The following is a 16,884-nucleotide window of genomic DNA, read 5'->3' on the forward strand; positions in this document are numbered from 1 at the left end:
TTCATAACTTTTAAAAAGCTTGCAAAACCTTGGTTTTGATGACAAAGCTACAAGCTAGGCCCAAAATAACCCTTCTCATAGGCACCAGTGTATGGACGTGGGACACTAGAAAAATGACTGTTGAGTCTACCATGTTATCAATAATCTCTACATACATTGTTAGCCTTTTTTCACCCTGTTCTTCAGTGGTCAGGACCCACAAAGGACCACCACAGAGCAGGTATTTTTGGGTGGTGTATCTTTTTCAGCACTGCAGTGACACCAATGTGGTGGTGATGTTATAGTGTGTGTTGCGCTGGTATGAGTGGATCAGACACAGTAGCACTGCTGAAGTAATTAAACAACTCAGTATCACGGTTGGACTGAATAATCCACCCACCAAAAATATCCGGCCAACAACGTATTGTGGGCAGCATCCTGTGACCACTGTGAAGTTCTAGAGGATGACCAACACAAACTGTGCAGCAACAGATGAGCTATCGTCTCTGACTTATCGACAAGGTGGATTGGAGTGTCCAAGAGGGTGGCAGCACTGCTGTGTCTAATCCACTCATACCAGCACAGCACACGCTAACAGGCCACCACCACGTCAATGTCACTGTAGTGCTGAGAATGATCCACCCCCCAGATAGTACCCACTCTGTGATGGTCCTGAAGCTGGTATAGACTGCTTCATTAGTTATTATGTGAGCTTTTTGGTTTTGCCATTTTCATTTGCTTGTGCTACTTGCTGTTGGGACACAGTGAAAGAGGGAAGAACACAAAATTTTGTTGCTACACTCTCAAAGTTAACTTTATTTTTTCAGTCTGTACTGTACAGATTCAGCAGAATATACACAATGCTAGTGTGAATGTTACTATATAACTCTAGAAAAGTAATCTATTCAAGTTACTAATTACTTATCTCAGCTATAATGGGGATTGCATAACTTATTACTTCCTGGAAAACAAAATAAATAAAAAATACTCATTACTTTTATGTTATTCTGTACCAAATTATCTCACTATATTTGCATTATTATAATTTAGCTTGTTTCAAGAATTATTTCCAAAAACAACCAAAATTACCTGCTAATATAGTGAGATCATTTCACGTTACTCGGTAGCCCAGAGCCTCAACTAAATAAAAAATGTGCATCCAGGGGACCACATTCTTGTCTTTTGCCTCAGAATCACAAAATCTGCTCCTTAGTGCGAGTAAGCGATCAGCAGAGGTTTGAAGTTTTTGCAGCTGCAGTGAATAATTGGGTGGGACCTCTGAGCACTGTAATAATAATAATAATACTAATAATAATTTTTATTTATATAGCACTTTTCATGCCAGTGGCAGCTCAAAGTGCTTTACAGACAGGTGATAAAACATAGTTATAAAAGAAATCATTAGTATTTATTTAGAATTAGAAGAAAATGAAAAAGATCAAATTAGAATATAAATACCACGAGACATTGAGTTTTAATTAAATGCTAAGTTAAAGAGTTATGTTTTTAGATGCTTCTTAAAAGTGAGCACTGACCTTGACTGTCTAATAAAAGGTGGAAATGAGTTCCACAGTTTAGAAGCATAATAACTGAAAGAGGCCTCTCCATGTTTTCTGTATTTTACAGAGGGTATTTGTAGAAGGCCACTATCTGCAGATCTTAGATTACGTGCCGGAACATAAACAGACAGACACTCTGTGATGTAAGCAGGTGCTAGGTCATTTTGAGTTTTAAAAACTACTAGCAGAACTTTAAAATCTATCCTGAATGTTACAGGTAGCTAGTGCAGTTTTTTAAAACAGGAGTGACCTGATCTGTCTTTTTTGTTTTTGTTAGGATGCGCGCTGCTGCATTTTGTACGAGTTGTAAGAGATGTATAGTTTTCTTAGGAAGTCCAGTAAGAAGAGCATTACAGTAGTCAAGGTTGCTTGTAACAAATGCATGAACAAGTTTCTCTGCGTAACTCTGAGAGAGGAAAGGCCGAACTTTAGTGATATTTCTCAAATGATAAAAAGCTACTTTAGTGTCTGTGTTTACATGCGGGATAAAACAGAGCTCAGAGTCTAAGATCACACCCAGGTTTCGTAAAGAACCAAGTTTCTCATAAATCATTTTTCTCTGAGTTTCTGTACCAATGATCAATATGATGATCATGATTTAATTGTAGAAAATTTTGCGACATCCACTGAGAAATATCTGACACACAGCTGGTTAGTCTGTCTACAGAGTCTTGATCTTCAGAAGGAATAGAAATGTATAGCTGGGTGTATCAGCATAGCTATGAAAATTTATACTGTGCTTCCAAATGGCTTCACCTAGAAGTAGCATGTGCAAAGAGAAAGCAAAGGCTCTAAGACTGAACCTTGAGGGACTCCACAAGAAATGACAAATCTTTCTGATGAATGATTTCCAAGTGAAACCATGAACTGCCTATTACTTAAATATGATTTAACCCATTCTAAAACTGCGCCGAGAGGCTGACCCAGCATTTAAGATGCTGGATTAAAACTGTAGATGGCCAATCTATCTCAGAATTGAGGTGTGATTCACATGTAGACACACTTTATCACCAACTTGCCACTGAGATGCAGAGATGCATTTGTAGAGCATTGTCTGGCCCAAGGAATCATTCAGAGTGGTAGTGACAGAACATACACCATTCCAGACCTGGCAAACCATCAACACATGCAGCATCTTTAAAGCAGGATCATTCACACACAAGGAAAGCTCCATCATTCACATCTAAGAAACAAGAGCGATTTAAGCCTTTCTGCCCTTACTTGCTTGGCGACTCTGATAGAATTTCCTGTATAAAATAAAAGAAGAGGTGTTGGAGATTTGGATGGGGCCAACAGCCAAACAGTTGCACTTTGATGAAGCTTTGCTATGTGGCTCTACATGTGGTGAACAACACCTGCTTGTACTACACAATGTGGCCCTAAATGAAAGACTCATACTCACTCAAGTATGGTGTACCTAGATCAGTTGAGCTGTGTCACGCTAAATTGGTCCCTGTCCAACTGTGTAATGGTAATCAAATTCTGAACACATTGTTTTAGATGATGGCTCTGAAAGGACAGTGGTCCTTCCTGCAGCTGCTACACACTTAAACCTTAAAGATGTGGAAGAGCTTCTGTCCTTGAGGACTATTAGACAAGACACTGTTCAGTTAAAAAGAGCCTCGGTCTCATTTGAAGTGTCTGCTAAAACTTCCACAAAGCAAAGGTCTACATCTACAATGCCTTTAGAGCTGAAGAGCTGAACCTAGCAGAGCAGTCAAATCCTGTGGGGTCTCTGAAGAAATGATATGGACATCTATGACATATTCCTCTTCAATCCTTCAGTAAAGTGAAACCCATGCTCATACTGAAGGCAACACTGATACTGTGAGATTCAAGCATTTTCCTGAATCATCCAGCCAGCTCATGTCTATAGAGTCCTAGTTAGCCAGTATGACCCGCTTGGCTAAATCATTCCTTACACGACATGAGCTAAAGTTCTAGTGCAAGCACTATGGAACAATGAGCATAGATGGGATGATCTCTGATGACTGTCTCCCTTTATGGCAAGCATGGGAAAGGGAACTCGAGAACTACCCCATCTACAAACCTTGTCATATACAGATACTACACTGCAGGTCATGTAATTTTTTACTACTTAATCAATTGATCTGTGATGAATCAGAGAGGACCTATGACTCATCACATTCAGATTGCAGACAACAACAAGCAAGTTAAGGTCTCAAGTGGCACCCAAAAACAGTTGTATATGCCCTGTCTGAAGCTTCTATAAGCCTTGACTGAAGCTTAACTAGCAAATGTGCTGCACAAAGACCTCAAACTACCAATCAGACAAACTACTTTTTTGGCTGACTGACTCTACCAGATGGCTTACCTGTCTGAGGCCCAACAGAGACTAAACTGTTGTTATGGTCCACTGGATCTGACTGTTTTGGTCCATACATGGTAAAGTTGGGCCAGCAACAAGAAAAAGGGCGTAGTCTTCAAGTGCCTTACTACCAGGTGTGTATATCTCAATCTTTTGTGCAGCATGGATACAAATTCTTTCGTCAGAAGAAGAGGGAAACCATATGAGATCATTTGCAATTGTACCAATTTCAGCAACACCAATTTCAACGCAACAAAGAACTCCTCCAGGCCTTTAAGATCATAGAACCATTGCTGAAAGAACACATTACAGTATCACTTTTAGATTTAATTCAACACATGGACCATGTTATGGAGAAGCTTGGGATGGAGAGATAAGATCTATTAAGGCCTCCACTCAGGTGGTGCTGAAGGAGAGTCTCTGAAGAGGCTCTGAAGATGTCTTTGAACCTTTGATGGAGACACAGCTCACTGATCAGTTCATCCAAAGATACCTACCTGCATGCGAGCCTCATCAAAAATAATGTACTTCCACCCCTGACCTGGCTGTGAACCGTGTGGTCATGGTAGTGGACCCGCAGTTGCCCAGAGCGCTGTGATCTATTAGATGTGTACCTAAGTGATTCCCAGCAATGAAGACAAGATCTGAATGGCAAAAGTCAACATCAAGAGAACTTCTTGCCTACATCCAGTAACTAAGCTGATTGAGCTTCCTCAAGTATCCTATGATCAAAATACACAAGCAGCTCTCAAAAACACAGCAGGGACCTTTGTGTAACAACAGATTCACCCTATGAATCAGGGAATGGCTGTATAAAACTCCTTGCTTCATGCCATGCTTCATTCACTCTGTGTCACCGAGGGTGTTTTCACATATAGCTCTTTTTAAATGAACCAAACTTGAAAGGGAACCCAACTGCAAATGACCTCAGTTCTTTTTGTGATCACAATGTAAGTGAACTATAAAGAGGACTCAGTTTTCTTTCTGGTCCTTTGAGATCTCAGACCACTTCTAACAGGTAATAAGCCTCGAGGTCTTCACCATAAAGCAAAGCAAAAGCGGACTGGGGCTGTTTTGTTGTCACAATGCACAAATCAATTGATAAACAAAACAAGCTACAAGCCTCGAGAGATGGTCTCAGTTCGGTTTGTTTTTGGGGCCATTTAGAGGGGTCTGAGGATAGGATACAGACAGAAGCAGCCAGAGCTGGAAGCCAAACAAAACTAAAAGTTTCAGTCTCCATTTAAAACAAGTAATAGCAAAGAACATTCTTTATTCCTATCATCTGTTTTGGGTGTATAACACTGTAAGTAATCGTTAGGTTCAGTTTTTTTTTATTTATAACTTTTACCTTAGTAACAAAATAATGATAACATCATGATATTGCAATGACACCATTTTCTACTGCTCAGCTGACTTTATTGGTACTGCAGTGGAAAAACTGCAGCATTCTTTTAATGCCCTATAGTCAGCTTTTTCACAATCCAAAACTAGCCTAAACGTGGAGACAATTAAGTGCTGTTTTCCAGAGCCTCTATCATTTTAACACTTCTAAACTTATGACCCTGAAGGGACCTGACATTGAAAGAGGTACTGAATATAAATACTTTGGCTTAAAGCTAGACAACAAGTGCACTTTTAAATGTTAACAAGCTTACATGTAAATTAGGGCAAAAACTTTGCTTCCTGTATTGAAACAAAATGCTTTTGTCTATTCTGTATAATGGTAATGTGAGCATCTGCAGCTAATCTTAGATCTTTAGACTCTGTATACCACTCTGCTTTAAAGATTCATTACTGGTGACGCATACAACACCCATCCCTGTGTACTACATGAAAAGGTTAGCTGGTCATCTCTGGCTGTGCTTTTGTTGAACTGAGGGAATTTGCTTTTAGCTACAGTGCACCAACAAGCTGGAATTTATTACAGAAATCTCTAAAGCTCCGCTCTCTAGTATCACATGAACATTTTAAAACTTTTAGTCTCTCACCAGTCATTGTAAATTGTAAATGAGAATCACCCTCAATGTACTCCAAGTTTAAATATGGGTTGATTGATATATTCGGCTGTATCAGAGTCAGCATTAACCAACAGTGTTACTGACAGCTGAAATTTACTGTTCATATTAGATTGCTATGATTCATAAATCTGTCGACAGAACATGAGCAATTTTAATCAAGTATTTAATTTTTTGGCTATTTTTTGCTGTTTTTAGCCATTTTCATTATTTTATCAAAGTGATGATGTAATATCATTTAACTTCTTTCTACAATAGTCATTGTTACTGTAACATAACGGGAAATATAGAAACAAACTTCTTTAGAAAATTTGTCTCTTGAGTGTCGCCCATTGCAAGATGAGAATGTTTGTAACTAGTTTACCAATTGTATGATATTTATTTCATTACAGATGCAAAAACAAAAACATATTTTGAACATTTCTGCTCACTGTCTTCAATCTCTGAAATAAATTATAATTTAAAGGGGACATAAACATCTGGATTGCTGCATTCTTTCTCATACAACAGTGTATGCCAGGGTGACAGTAGGCAGGTTTTTGTCCATATCCCTCTCATTTCCCTGTGCTCTAACCTGCATGTTTTTACCCTTCAAAAGGAAATCTACTCTAAGTAGTATTAAGACCCTCATGTTATGTTTGCACATCCTCTTATTAGGGCTGCCTCTATGTGCTGTGTTCAGCTATGCTGCAGGTGTTTGGTGATGCCTGATGTGAAGGATTTGTGTTGATTACACTGGGTTTTTGCTTGGCATTGAATAGTAAAGGTGGAGCAAAACACGCTGCAAACACGGTGTTGGTTCATGCTTACTAAAAACACAACAATTGGCAACAAGGATGGCTGGTATTTCTCTTCCTCCACCTGAATGATTTCTCACTCTGCCTGGCAAGCGTCCCACAAAACAGCCCCGCTGGTTGCAGCTCACTGAAACATACCTCACAGCCATGGGGCTAACCGAGTTGAAAGCCCCTTGTAAAGGACTGTTACATTGCCTGGAAGTGAAGGGACAGTATGTGCTTGGGGTGTTCAGAAACATTACCAACATCACATACGACAACATTTTACTGTGTGATGGTCCGTCACATACTGCTCCACAGATCACGCTCTTATGACAGTTTATATATAGGCAATGTTGTCACCTGCCTAGTAAGTTTGTGAGCCAATGTGTTGCCAATTTATGGGGACTGATAAAGTTTGTAAGGCACTGTTATGAGAAAATTAAGAGCTGTTGCTGTCTAAGGCAAGTATGATGACAACAGCGTCTTCTGCAGTGACCATGCAGCAACTGTGGATCAAGGTCTCACACCGCAAGAACCTGTCAAAAAGCCTGTCGCCTTCACCTCTTGGCCCACAGTCCAGCTGAACAGTGGTACTCTGAGGCTACCCAGTCAGTCAGACCATTTTCACCAGTACAGCTTTACCCTGCAGTTCACCCTGGGCAGTGACAACATTGTGGCAGATCTACTCTCTTGCAGCAACTCTGCCCTGGCCTCTCATGGCGATGTTGACCATGGGGAACAGAACATCATCCAAATGCTACACACACCCCTCCAGGCCACAGTCTCACTGCAGGAACTGAGGGAAGCCTCTGCACTCTCTCAGCTCTACACCTTCATCTGGGATGGCTGGCCTCACAAGGTCCCAGAGGACAAGGGCATCCACCACGTGTACATTGTTGTTTACCACAGCCAGGCTAACGGTGGTGTCAAACGTCTTCATCAGTCACTAAAACATGGCATGAGGGCACACTTGACCACAGGCATCTCCTTCTGAAAAAAATATTTTTACTCACATCTAAATATCTTTGTCTTTAAATATCTTCGCTATGACTGAGCTGATCAGACAAAACTGTCCACTCTGATTGGTCGTTGCCTGTATCTCATGGAATTCGGTTGCTGCTGAGTCCGCATTATTGTGAACTTTGACAAAAGCCGAAGTAAGGGTGCATAGAGGGCACTCCTGTACGCTCTTTCAACTGTGAAATGAGAAACAGGACACCCCCCAGCCTTGTGGTTCTTGCAGGCCTGCACGATTGCAGACTGCAGGACCACAAGTACGCCATTTGTGACTGAGCTATAGAATGTCACTATGCATTGAACTATGAGATATATGCTTAGCCCAATAGGGGTTTGATGCAGATTTCAGGAAAGTGTGAGTTTTGTTTGTCCGCTGTGTTTTTGTATGTTTGAGAAATGGGACACACTGGGAGACTAGGAAAGGAAAACAAAAAGAACAAACACAGACAAGGATAGAGCTAAAAGAGAGGTTATAGGTGTTAGTAACAAAGTGTTGTAAAGCGGCTCATTTAGGTAGTAGCACACAGAGGAGTACTTTTGAAAACATTTTACTTTATTAAAAATGTTTTGGTCATAAAAGAAGGAGATGGGATTTTTTTTAAAAATACCCAGACAGCCTCCTCAGATTTAATGTGAAATAAATTGGCAGGTTTTTGTGGCTGATAAGGCATAGCAAGGCTGATTTTTCAGATGAGCTAAAATTAGAGCTAACAGCTGTAACACTTCATGGTAAGGAGGGACTCATCTACTATACAAAATCTTTTTTTCCTCAGTTAATTATATTACGACTTGTTGAGGTATCATTAAGAGCCATTAATATTTAGCTTTAAATTTATCACAAATGCAAACACATCTGCTGCACTCTTCAGTACCATTGACTGCAGTATTCTCTATTCGTATATAATTAACCAATTCAGAGACTGATGTAAGTGGTAAGTTGGAAATGTGAAAGGGGCCCATTGTTTGTGGATAGAAACCTTACATCTAATGGCCAGACATCTGAGTACTTTGTAGTATCTTATGCCAGATTTTGCAGGCTTGGGAGGTTTAGGTCCTTTATTATTGTTTTGGCTTTATTGAAGCAACAATAGCCCTCCTATCCTGTTGCCCCCACTATATCAGACTGTGATACTGCTCTATGCACCGCACTGAGGTAGAACTTGAATGTCATTGTGGTTATGCCCCAGTAAGACGTTTTTATTAATAATGGTGTCTGTCAATCTCAGTTTCTCTGAGATCTGAGAAGCATTTTGTGGTACAGTGCTTTACAAAATGACTTCAAGGCACCTGAAGCAAATTGTTGAAAACTAGTTAGAAGTACAATCACTTAGAAGTAACTGTAGCTTTACTTGTGAAAACAATGTATCATTCAAATAAATACAAATAAGCATAAACACAGTCATCATTAGCATGTCTGATTTAACTTAATGAAGCATTGGTTAGCTAAACCAGGATTTGCATGATAGCTACAAAAAAATATTGTATTAATGTTACTGGTATTATTATATTAATGTTATTTGTCTCCTAACTTTTTTGACGCATGGGCTGGAATATGATTTTTATTTTCAGACAGTCTGTAAGGATATAATAAACACCGGAAATGTTGTTCTGCAGCATTTTATTTTCCTGCGCTCCTGATTTGAATGGGCGCATAGGCTATTTAAAAATGGCCCAATTTAATCAATCTAAACATGCAGGCCCTTCCGCTCTGAGCAGGTTATCTGAACAGGCCGTATGGTAGTGAATTGGCTGAACCGCAAGCTACCATTGAATGATGCACCTGCAGAAGAGGATGATTTGAGAACTGCGCTCCTATTTCCGCGGAGGGCTTTGCTTCTTGTAGTCTCCAAGCCCATCTTGTCTGCAGTCATATTCTGCTCTCTGTCTGGATATTTGTAATAATTCGGTAAAAGATGAGTAAAATATAATTAACCGTGGGGAATATTCTAACTCATGAGTTATTTAGGCTAACGGGGAAAAAAGTGAAATATCGACATCCGCTATAGTGCTGTGCTTTTTTAAAGTGTAATGCACAATCAGACAAAACGCACAAACTGAGTCATCTTTATCTCGTTCAGATATGGTCTGATGCTGAAACGCCCACCGTCCATGTCATAAAAGGCCGTGTCATTCTGCCCGCAGAACAGCTAATGAATCGTTTCAAACAAGCACGAGCTACGGTGTCCGGACGAAGTGCACATTGTGGGAGTGAAGCTGAAGATTAAAGAGTATCACTTACCCTGTATGTGTATTTGTGTTTATCCTATATCGCATTCGTTTACTGCAAAGACCACCTCTCTCCCCACCCAGCGTTTTGAGGATCGACTCACGATGGCGCTGCAGAGTTAGTAATGACAGAGTGACAGACCTTCTTCTGCGCTTGCGCTCTCTCTCTCTCTCTCTCTCTCTCTCTCTCTCTCTCTCCTCACACACACACACACACACACACACACACAGAGTCGCAAACAGTATTGCCAAAGTATTGTATTGGCCGTGTGAGGAGATAAAACACTAGCCAACACTGGCAGTCTTATTCACGCGACAAGACAATCTCTCATGTCTGATCTCTTTTCTTGGAAAAAAATGATCCTTTTTATCATTTATATTCATGTTTAAAGCGTCAGGTTAATATTCGAGCTAAAACCTGACAGCTAATAAAGTCCGTGATGTCACATGAATAGAGGATATTTTGTCCAGCATACCTTCATCTCTCTCTGTCTCTCGGGTTCTGATTTCAGCGTGGCCATCATAACAGTCCTACTGAAAAAACGACCATTAGAACCTTTAGGATTAAAACCTGATGGTTTTGCTTTCTAATAGGAATTAGCGTAATGGTTACCATTAGAGACCACCATTTTCTGTAGGGTACCTTTAGATCCCATTAGGAAACCATCAAAGGCATCTCGGTTCAGTCCCCACCTGTTACACCACTAGAATCTTTTACACTGTGATGTCAACCCATCAGGAAAACAAACAAACAAAAACTATTAGTGACTACTGAACACTATAAGGAACCAACAGAAACTTCTAATGGTGTTTAGTGATTTTTTTCAGCAGGGTGTTCATTGGTCTTCATTCCTTCCACTCATTCCCATTTGCCAGTCTCTGCTTTGTATATGTTTACTGCCTACCTCTTGACGTTCAGGTTCGGTGAAACGTCACGCCTGTGCCGGTGTTACGGTCAATTCAGTTCCCCCTGTTCCCCCCGCATCGCGCATGTCGAAATCATGACGTCTTCAGTCGACGCTCTTCCGCGGGGCTTAGATAGGCTTAATTCGTGTGTTTCTGTGCCGTAATTTCGTCCTATTCCTCGCGGTAAGCGAATTATCACGTTGTTTGTAAAATGACTTGTAGTTAAACACGTTTTAAAGTGTAAAATGTGTTGTTAGCAGATGTTTTAATGCTCAAACACTACGTGGGCTATCATGCTAGCTTTGGCTCCGTTTTCAACTACTCCGAGTAACAGAAGTTAGATTTATTGCGCCATTTCTGATTTAATTACCGTACATGCAGACACATTTTGTTGTTCAGACTTCAGTGATTTTAAGGTGTATTTATGTCCCATATCATCAGTCTCGCTAAGTTCTGTAAATAGATTGAAACATTTGTTGCTGAAATAAATAAACTGCATTAAGTTACACAGCACAGTAATTAGTCTGTTATTATTGTTAGACTACGTATCTCAGTGCACCTAGGAAGTTGGTTTCCCTGTAGTTTTTGAGGCTGAAGTCTTACTGTTATGGTACTAATGTGACTTGTCTTTACAGTAACTTTTATTCATATTTTATAATCTTGTATAACTGAGAATACAGGGGGAACATCTTTAACCAGAGCCTGAGAAAAGTGGTTCCCCCTTGTATATTACAGCTGGAGTGGATTTAATGTACAACAATGATGCTGATAATCTATTTCTGTGCATAATCATTTCACTCAGTAACTTTTATTCATATTATTCCACCTTTACACTGAGAATACAGGGGGAACATCTTTAACCAGAGCCTGAGAAAAGTGGTTCCCCCTTGTATATTACAACTGGAGTGGATTTACAGTACAGCAATGATGCTGATAATCTATTTCTGTGCATGATCATTTCACTCAGTAACTTTTAATCATACTTTATAATCTTTAGAACTGAGAATACAGGGGGAACATCTTTAACCAGAGCCTGAGAAAAGTGGTTCCCCCTTGTATATTACAGCTGGAGTGGATTTAATGTACAACAATGATGCTGATAATCTATTTCTGTGCAAGATCATTTCACTCAGTAACTTTTATTCATCTTATATAATCTTTAGAACTCAGAATACAGGGGGAAACATCGTTAACCAGGACCTGAGAAAAGTGGTTTCCCCTTCTATATTACAGCTGGAGTGGATTTAAAACACAGCAGTGATGCTGATAATCTATATCTGTGCAAGATCATTTCACTGAGTAGCTTTTATTCATATTATACAAACTTTACACAACAACACAATTATTACAGTACTTATAACCTGTTGTAACATAAGGAAATGATAGGATTATCATAGTACCTTTATGCCCCATTGTAGTGTAGGGAAAGGAAAAACCATTTACCAGGAACACTGATCAAATCCTAGTTGTTTACTTCCATTAGACATGGTAACATAGTAACAGATGACATAGCTGTATCAAGAAACATTACACTGTAGTACACCTGCATGTAGTAATCATTCAATTAGAGAAAAATGGTAAAACATATAATGTATCTTTTTTTTACATTTAATTAACTACAGTTTAAAATTTTTGATCCATTGTAGGTACTGGGAGGACAGAAAAAGCAAAGAAAGCATTATAGTATATTAAACTGATCCTAATTGCCAGTTTTTCCTGGAACTTACTTTTTTTAGGGTCACTGGGTAAATCTGTTTAGTCTCTGTATAAAACAATGTTAATGGAAGAAGCAGTTGGAATAAAATAAAAATAAAAGCAAATTAATATATATAGTGCATTAAATCTTTAATAGCTGTAATTGACTAGTACACTGAGAATGCTGTTCCATCTGTATTCTCAGTGTAAAGGAGGTATAATATGAATAAAAGTTATTCAGTGAAATGATTATGCACAGATATAGATTATCAGCATCATTGTTGTACATTAAATTCACTCCAGCTGTGATATACAAGGGGAAACCACTTTTCTCAGGCCCTGGTTAAAGATGTTCCCCTGTATTCTCAGTTCTAAAGATTATAAAATATGAATAAAAGTTACTGAGTGAAATGATCATGCTCAGAAATAGATTATCAGCATCACTGCTGTACTGTTAATCCACTCCAGCTGTAATATACAAGCGGAAAACACTTTTCTTATAAAATATGAATAAAAGTTACTGTAAAGACAAGTCACATTAGTACCATAACAGTAAGAATTCAGCCTCAAAAACTACAGGGAAACCAACTTCCTAGGTGCACTGAGATACGTAGTCTAACAATAATAACAGACTAATTACTGTGCTGTGTAACTTAATGCAGTTTATTTATTTCAGCAACAAATGTTTCAAATCTATTTACAGAACTTAGCGAGACTGATGATATGGGACATAAATACACCTTAAAATCACTTAAGTCTGAACAACAAAATGTGTCTGCATGTACGGTAATTAAATCAGAAATGGCGCAATAAATCTAACTTCTGTTACTCGGAGTAGTTGAAAACGGAGCCAAAGCTAGCAAGATAGCCCACGTAGTGTTTGAGCATTAAAACATCTGCTAACAACACATTTTACACTTTAAAACGTGTTTAACTACAAGTCATTTTACAAACAACGTGATAATTCGCTTACCGCGAGGAATAGGACGAAATTACGGCACAGAAACACACGAATTAAGCCTATCTAAGCCCCGCGGAAGAGCGTCGACTGAAGACGTCATGATTTCGACATGCGCGATGCGGGGGGAACAGGGGGAACTGAATTTACCGTAACACCTGTATAGGGCAAAAGCCGAAAAAAAATTGTGATATGTCAGGACATTTTCAGAAAACATGATATGCATCACAGTATTTTGTTTTTCTAATGTTTAATAAGTACGATCAGACAAAAAAGCCCCAGTAGTGCCGCTTAAAAAATACAATCAAATAGTATACATACGATGTTTGTTTTTTTTTGTTCTAAAATTTCACATTGAGGGGATTAATACCTATTCAATCATTTCTTTCTGGTATTATAAAAACTTTTTATATTTCCTTCTGTGCTTCGCTGCAAACACTGATCTGAAAACACTATACAAACATTGGTATCAGAGAATCTTGCCAGTCTAATCAGAAACTTCAATGGCCACAACAAATTGTATAAGTTCTTAATAACAATACAGGCTAAACTAGTAAACTTAAACTAAGGGTGGGCAATATAAAATATTTTATCATAATAAATTGCATCACATTATGCTTTTCTGAGATATCATGGTTATCATCAGTGCTTAAACAACAATGCTTAACTGCTTAACTGCTCTCATTACAAAGAGAGCAAAATTTAGTGCTGTTAAAAAAACCTCATAATTTTACGGAAAATAACTATAGTTATATATGTACTATATACTATATATATAGTATAGTTTCTATAGTAGTTTTCTGTGTTTTTTAATTTAACACAAAACTTAAAAAAAAAATTACTACATTGTGTATAGAGTATTTTTCTGCAATAGTCCAGGCAGGAAGTAGTAGAAGCAAGAATGATAAGCTTTAAGCCCTTTAGAACAGCAACATGCTTGAAAGTTTTAGCTTCAAGACAGCAGTAAAGCAGAAAGATATGTGATTTAGAGTGAATTCATGATCAGCTTTGCTTGTTAATGAGTAGAACTTGATTATCAGTGGGCACATTCCTGAAAAAACAATGATTATTGCACAATAAAAGGTTCGGAGTGGGTTAAAGTTTATAAATTCTAATAATTTTTATTCATTGTGTTAAGTTAAACTGGAATAGGCCTTTATCTGCGGTTCAGAAAATGGAATTTGACAATGCTATGTTTTCCACATTCCAGAAATTGCGTGAGTAAAACATATTATTGATACTTTTGCTATTTTGCTTAAATCGAGTTAAGTCAAGTCAACTTTTATTATATAACACTTTAAACACAACAAAGTTGATCCACAGTGGTTTACAGAGAAAATGGTGAACAGAGATGAGAAAAGCACACATCCTTATACACTCAAACTCCCCACATTCAAAAACACACGCATATGGCATACAGCCAGCTTAAAGTGTTTGTTATCTGATCAGAATGTGAATTTGTTATGGTCATATCAATGTCTTGAAGAGTGTATGAGAGAAAAATGCAGTGAGGCAAGTCACACTGAGTCATACACTACACTGAGACACTGAAACTACGAAAAGTAGTACATGGAGGAAAAGGTTTGAAAAGACTGGAATGTATCCCAGCATGCATTGGGTGGAAAGCAGGGAAATAGTCTGTCACAGAGCTAACACACACACACACACACACACGTTCAATCCTGTGGGCAATTTCGAGTCCTCAATTCATCGAATATATATGTCTTTGTACTATGAAAATCAGAGGCCCTAGAGGCAACACCCAGAAAGGACCAGGGCTGAAGCTGAACCCAATCCTACAGCTGCTTTTACACATTTTAGTGTTTCCCTGATTCTAACACACCTGATCCTACCAGTCAGCTCTTTAACAAACTTTACTGAACTAAATAGACGTGTTATAGCAGGGAACACCCTAAAACGTGCAGGGTAGTGGGCCTCTGGGACCAGGGCCGAGAAACACTGTCCCAGGCAAATGATTAAAAGCCCCAATTGGCAGTTGTCTCCTGTTGCAGTCCTGGTAATTTCTCTGCTTTAACACACCAACTTAACCTGGTAATCAACTAATAAGTTGGATCACGTGTGTTTGAGCAGGGAAATTCGTGCTGGACACTGGCCCTCCTAGACTGAAATTACTCCTAGGTACTAGGTGGATTTATCAAATATGACTGTGATTTGGAGAGTAGGGAATAGAGTTCAGATGAGTATTTAGGTGAAATTCATTTTTCTCAGTAATTTACATACACAACTTGAATCATTTCCATTCACAACAATAATTAGAGTTTGCCATTTTCAAGGGAAACGGTTGAAATATGTAATATGTAAACAATGTGTAAGTTTTAAAATATACCATTCACTCCCCATTTCATACACCTGGCCTTTAGCCATACAAGGGTTCTTTAATAAAGAAAAATGGTTCCATATAGAACCACTCAAAGAACCCTTTTCATGATTAAAGCGTTCTTTGCATCATGAAAGAGTTCTTCAGATTAATGGAGAATGTGCTTTAGATGGTTCTATTCAGAGCCTTTTTAAAAAGGGTTCAATATAGCACCAATAAGGGTTCTTCTATTGTTACGAACTTGACATTGTAACAATAGAAGAACACTTTTTGGTGCTATATAGAACCATATACAACAGATTCTCCATCAATCTGAAGAACATGAATATTCATTCAATATATCTCAGTAGAACAAAGATTGATATATATATTGAATGAACATTGATATATATGGAATAAACTTTGATATATATACAATGAACTTTGATATATATGGAAAGAACTTTGATATATATACAATGAACTTTGATATATATTGAATGAACATTGATATATATGGAATGAACTTTGATATATATGGAATGAACTTTGATAATATATGCAAGGCTACAACACACACAACCCCAAAAGTCCCTCCCTGTCTGAACAAAACATTTTATGAATTATATTATTCATTTTTTTTATCTCAATATATCAATGTTCATTCCATATATGTATCAATGTTTATTCCATATATATCAAAGTTCATTGTATATATCAAAGTTCATTCAATATATATCAATGTTCATTCCATATATATCAAAGTTCATTCCATATATATCAATGTTCATTGTATATATTATCAAAGTTCATTCCGTATATATCAAAGTTCATTCCATATATATCAATGTTCATTCCATATATATCAACGTTCATTCCATATATATCAATGTTCATTAAATATTTCCTGTTTGGCTTGCCATAAATATAAGTGCATCTCAGAATAAAAAAAAAATGTGGACAGGTTTAGACAATTAAGTACCATTCAAACTCTCACTCATGAGGGACAGAGAGGTTGGATCTGTCATTGTGTCTGAAATTGAGGCTTATCCACTAGCAAAAGTACTACCTGAAAATAGGAGCAGAAATGTCCAGATAGAA

The 16,884-nt window shown here is 38.1% G+C and overlaps 1 protein-coding gene across 1 annotated transcript in view; it reads right to left on the reverse strand.

Moving 5' to 3' along the window:
• The window catches only part of cep170ab (centrosomal protein 170Ab), a 74,999-nt gene extending 63,564 nt beyond the window's left edge, over positions 1 to 11,435 (reverse strand). The window contains exons 1-4 of the mRNA XM_036570451.1: positions 10,813 to 11,435; positions 10,551 to 10,626; positions 10,384 to 10,438; positions 9,921 to 10,018 (exon numbers count right to left, since the gene is read on the reverse strand). The gene's annotated coding sequence lies outside the window, so the exon portion shown is untranslated. The remainder of the gene's footprint in view (positions 1 to 9,920; positions 10,019 to 10,383; positions 10,439 to 10,550; positions 10,627 to 10,812) is intronic.
• Between the last annotated feature and the right edge of the window lie 5,449 nt (positions 11,436 to 16,884).

This window comes from Colossoma macropomum, unplaced genomic scaffold (genome assembly GCF_904425465.1).
Source record: "Colossoma macropomum unplaced genomic scaffold, Colossoma_macropomum, whole genome shotgun sequence".
Classification (NCBI taxonomy): Eukaryota; Metazoa; Chordata; class Actinopteri; order Characiformes; family Serrasalmidae; genus Colossoma; species Colossoma macropomum.